This window comes from Camelus ferus, chromosome 22 (assembly GCF_009834535.1).
Source record: "Camelus ferus isolate YT-003-E chromosome 22, BCGSAC_Cfer_1.0, whole genome shotgun sequence".
Classification (NCBI taxonomy): Eukaryota; Metazoa; Chordata; class Mammalia; order Artiodactyla; family Camelidae; genus Camelus; species Camelus ferus.
Window position 1 is genome coordinate 23,937,056 of NC_045717.1, and position 6,000 is coordinate 23,943,055.

Sequence of the window (6,000 nt, forward strand, 5' to 3'; positions counted from 1 at the left end):
TAAAGAAGGTATCTGCAAGTGAGCAGTTCTGGGCTGGTTGGCACTTCTGTGGCCATCAGCATCCCAGGCTTCCTCCCTCTTCTCTCTTTACCGTTCTCAGAGTCACCTCAGGATCCAAAGTGGCTGCCAGAGATCCAGCCATCAGTCCTACATTCCAGACAGCAGGAAGGAGAAAGGGATGGGGGGGTGAGTAAAATGATGTAGCTTCCATTGGAGTCAGCTTCTTTTAAAGGTGCCAGAAACCCCACACAAACTTCTGCTAGGATGTCATTGGCCAGAATACAGTCACAAGATTGCATGTAATTATAAAGGAGTCTAGGAAAGGCAATTTTTAATTGATGGTCTGGCGCCCTAAATAATACCAAGATCCTGTGACCAAAGAAAAGGAGGAGAATGGCCATTGGGTAGAGGCCACCCACAATCTCTGTTGTAATGGCCGTAAGCCATTCAGTCAGTTAACATTTGTCGAGCACCTACTGTATACCAGGGACTTGCCATCCAGCACTGATCAAATCAGAGCAAGATTCTTACCCTCCTGAAGCTGACATTCTAGCAACAGAGAAATATAATCAGATGTATGTTTTACAAAGATCATCCCGGCATTTGCATGGAGGAAAATACAGAAGGGGGTGTGTGGGCTAGGAGCAGGGAGCTGGGGTGGTTACCAGGGAGGACTGGGTGAGTCACGGGATGAAGGATGTGGTGAAGGACTGGTTATGGAGGTGGCAAGAGAGATGAGGGTCCTGATCAGGGCCCAAAGAGGAGGCAGGGAAGTGGGGCGATGCCCAAGAAGCTGCCCCCCGCTCCACTGCCCCCTCCCCTACACTGCAGCCAAGCACAGCGGGCCGGTGCTCTGTGAAGACCTGCTGGGAAGATGACCAACTCTGGTCCCTCTTCACTGTGGAAAAGGCTGTCAGCCAGGGTTCTTTGAATCCCACACTAGATAGTTTTAAGAAAAAAAGAGAGTTACTGAAAAACACACACACACACACCAGAAAACAAAAAAACCAAAAATAAATAAAGTAAAAAAGAACCAAAAACAACTCCCCAAAAAACAAAAATAAAAAAAAAATTATAAGGGGGGTTTACAAAGTCATATTGAGAAATAAAAGTTAAAACCACGAGGCAGCGCCTTCTACTCACTAGGAAAGTGCACGCCAGCAGGGCGCCCCGTGCTGAGGGCAACGGGCTCCGGCGGCGGCCTCCAGCCACACGCGGCTGCGGGACGCGGGAAATGAGACCACTGTGGCCGAAAAGCTGGATTTTCCTTTTTTCTCTCATTTGAATTCGTTTGCATTTAAGTAGTCACGTGGGCAGCACAGGGAATAGGGTCAACAGTTTGCAATAACTTTGTATGGGACACAATCTACAAAAATGTCAAATTACGTAGCCTTTAATGAAAAAGAATATGGAAACGAATATACGTATGTATGCGCATGACTGGGACACTGTGCTGTACACCAGAGACTGACACGTTGTAAATGACTGTACTTCAATTTAAAAAATATAAATTTAAAAGTAAAAAAAAAAAATCCAATTACCATGTTGTACAGCTGAAACCAATGTAATATTGCAAGTTAACCATACTTCAATTAAAAATAAACGTTAAAAACTATAAATAAATAGTCACATATGGCTAATGGCTACTGCGTTGGACAATGTGGCTCTAAAACGTCAAAATTTTTACAAGCCTGACAGTGTCAATGTCAGTGAGGCTGTGGGACCATTGAAATGCTCAGACGTTGCTGGTGGGGATGCAAAACGCGGCAAAACCACTTTGGGAAGTGACTTGATTAGCAGATTTTTATAAAGTTGATGATTTGCTAAGTTAGGACCCAGACATCTCACCCCCGGGTATTTACCCAAGAGAAACGACAACATGTTTACACAAGAACCTACAGACAGATACTTACAGGGACCTTATTAATAATAGCCTCCAACTAGAAACAACACAGTTGTCCATCAACACGTGAATAGCGTAGAAGCAAAAATAGTAGAATAAAATGGATAAAATGAAATAACGTTTATCAATACAAAGGAATATGATATTCACACAGCCAGCATGGGTGAATTTCAAAAACATCATGCCACGTGGAAGAAGCTAGATGCAAAAGGTCACATCCTTCATGTTCCATTTATATGAAGTTCAAGAGCGGAACAAATTCATCTCTAGCACGCATAGCTGCTGCAACGTACTAGAAAAACCTCCATGGCTTAAAACAACACAAATTCATTCTCTTTTCATTCTAGAGGTTAGAGGTTTTCACAAGGGACTAAAACCCAGGCATGGGCAGGGCTGGTCCCTCCGGAGGCTCCAGGGAGAATCGGGTCTCGCCTCTTCCAGCTTCTAGAGGCGCCGCATCCCTGGCTCGCGGCCCCTCCCTCCATCCTCACCGCCACCGATGGCGGGTCAAGTGTTGCTTAAATCACCTCTCTCTCTTCCTTCTCTACTTTTCAGAATCTTGAGTACCTTGAGCCTACCTGTTCACCCCATGACAGCCTCTATTTTAAGGTCTGCTGACTAGCCACCTTCATTCGATCTGCAAACATAATCTCCTTTTGTAATCTAACAGTTTGCAGGTTCTGGGGACCAGGATGTAGCCATCTTTGGGGGCCCTCATTTTGCATACCACTGTCACCCAGATCAGCTCACTGGTTGCTGCTGGAAGGGATAGTACCTGGCAGAGGACACGAGGGACCCTTCTGGTGATGGTTTGGTCATGTTTTGTGTCTTGATCTGGGTGGTGGTTACAACACTCTGTGCAAGTGTAAAAATTCATGAAGATACTGAAGACACCGAGCTCTTTTTTTTTTAATGCAGGTGCTGGGGATTGAACCCAGGACCTCGGGCATGCTAAGCATGTGCTCTACCACTGAGCTACACCCTCCCTCAAAGATACGCACCCTTTACTCTATGGAAAGCCTCAATATGTTTTTGGAAAGAGAATAACACCAAAGCAGCACATGAAGAGACACTCCACGTCATAAGCCAGTAGGAAAATGCAAACTAAAACCACAGTGAGGTACCACCATGCCTATTAGAAGAGCTCAGATTTTTAAAAAAGTGACAACACCAGATGCTGGAGAGGCTGTGGAGAAACCTGATCTCTCGTGCATTGCCAGCGCGATACAAAATGGTAGAGCCACTTTGGAACACAGAGTGTCAGTTTCTTTAAAAACCAAACATGTCGCTGCCATACAGCTCAGCAAACGGATTCCTGGGCATTTATCCCAGAGAAATGAAAACATATGTTCATATAAAAAAGTGTACACAAATATTCATAACAGCTCTGTTCACAATAGCAAAATACTGGAAACCAAACGTCCTTCGCTGATTGAATAAGTGAACAAACACTGGCAAGCCAATACCTGGAATATTACTCAGCCAGAAAAAAGAAAAACTGACTGATACACACAGCTTACGCAGAGCGGAGACAGTTGACTTCGGAAGGTTACATGCTATCTGACTTCATTTATACAATATTCTCGAAATGACAAAACTAAAGAGATGGAGAGCGGGTTAATGGTTTCCTGGGGACGGGGGACTGGCAGTGCGGTTAACATGAAGAAATAGCAGGAGAAAATTGCTTTGTGGGGATGGAGCAGTCCTGGATTTTGACTATGGTAGTGAGTACACAAGTCTATCCATGGACTAATAGAAACTCATAGAAACACACGTACACACAGATGCTGGTCTAAAAAAAAGATGAAATATGAATATTGTCATCTAATTAACAGGACAATTTCAATGTCAATTTCCTGGCTTTGCTATTTCCCTACAGCCTTAAAAGCTGTCACCACTGGGGGCAGCTGGATGAAGGGTAAATGGGACTCTGCATTGTTTTTGCAGCTTCCTAGATGTCTATAATTATTTCAAACTAAAAAAATTTTTTTAATTAAAAGAGAAAGATCTGATTAGCAATGGATTAAGAGAGGCTTTTGGCAAAACTCACTTGTGTGTGTCTGTGTGCACACGTGCACACACAAAGAAGCCCCTGTGACTATTAGCACTGCAACATCAAAGGGGCAGAGAAAGGCGTGTGTCATTCCAGAGTGCAATTTGTTGGGAGAAAAATACACCAAAATTGTCCCAAACACTCGACGGTTTCTTTTGTTCATTCGAGGGTTTGCACGTAGTTGCGAGAGTAAACTAAACTGTACAGGCGACAGGATAAAAATAAAGCCAACCACATATTGCGTTTTTAAAGATTAAATCCTCAGTGCACTCCTCCAACTATGTGCTTCAAATTCTGATGTCTGATTTGTGTGGATTTTCTGTCTGGTGGTTGGTAGCATCTTGGATCCCATAAGTTTAGGAAGGCTCAGAGCTCAGGGGACCGAGAGCTTTTTGACTGGTCTTGGTTGGCTTCAGCTGCCGTAACAAAACACCACTGACTGGGCGGCTGAAACAGCAGGAATTTATTCCTCACTCTTCTCGAGTCTGGAAGCCTGAGATCAGGGTGCCAGCACAGCTGGGGTCCGGGGAGAGCCCTGTCCCCGGCTTGCAGACGTACTCTGTTGCTGTCCTCACGCGGCACAGAGAGAGACCGCAAGCCAGCTCTGGTCCTTCATCCTCTTACAAGGGCACCCCACCCTCATGACCTTATCCAAACCCAGTTACCTCCCAAGGGCCTCACCTCCAAACACCATGACGCTGGGAGTTAAGGCTTCAACGTAGGGATTCTGGGGACGGGGGGGAGCAAGTCAGTCCCTGGCAGGGCTCCAGGGAGAAAGAAGTGTGAGGCAATTCCCTGAAACAGAATCACAAGCCCACATTCCCCCTCTTCCAAGGGCTGCCCCTGGGGCCCAGGAAACCGCCCCTTACCCCCCAAAACCCCTGGGATGTGGGACCTTCAGGACAAGCCTGGATGGAGATAAAAGATGCTCTGAGTACAGAGAAACTGCATCTCATGCTCTGCTGGTGGGAATGTAAAATGGTACAGCCCCTTAGGGACATAGCTTAACAGTTTCTTAAAACACTGAGCACTTACCACACGATCCAGCAATTGTACTCCTGGGCATTTATCCCAGAGAAGTGGAAACTTATGTCCTTGCAAAAACCTGGACATGAGTGTTTGTAGCAGCCTTATTCATAACAGACAAAAACTGGAAACGACTCCAGCATCCTGCAGCGCGCACTGACCCATCATGCAAACCGTGGTCCATCCACGATAGAACACAACTCGGTAACAGACGGGCACAGACCACTGATCACACAACACTTAGATGAATCTCAAAGGCATTACTTGGAGTGAAAAAGGCCAACCGCAAAGCACAACCTACTGTACCATTCCCTGTACACAACATTCTTGAAATAACCACAGTTATGGAGGTGGAGGAGAGGCGGGTGGTTGAGAGGGTTTAGGAACGACGTCACTACACCGGAGGCGCTGTAAGGAGAGCTTTGTGGGGACGGAACAGATATGCATCTGCGGCATCCAGATGACGCTGGCAGTTGCGAGAGTCAGGAGTCGACATGCGTGTGATGAAATGGCACAGCGTGAGACACACTGTGCCCGCGTCAGTGTCCTGGTTTTGATACTACGCTAACGGGCGGGTGATGCAAGATACATAACAGCACATACATATAATCGTATAGTTTCTGTACTATCTTGGCAACTTCCTGTGGATCTAGAGTCATTTCAGAAGAAAAAGTTAAAAAAAAAAAAAAAAAGCGAGAGAGAGAGAAGGGGGAGGATCAGCTCAGTGGTAGAGCGCTTGCTTTGCACACACGGAGTTCTAGGTTCAATCCCCAGTACCTCCATCAAAACAAACAAACAAAACTTAATTACCTACCCCCCCCCCAAAAAAAGCTTAAAAAAAGAATTTAAGGTTCAATTTGCATAACTGAATTACTTTGCTGCACACCTGAAACTAATACTGCAAATCAACTCCACTTTAAAAAAGGGGGGGGCTGAGGTCTGGAGTCTTATATGCGACAAACCGTCCCTGTGGCAAAGACTCAGAGATTGTGTGACTCCCTGGGAGCCCCTGGCACTC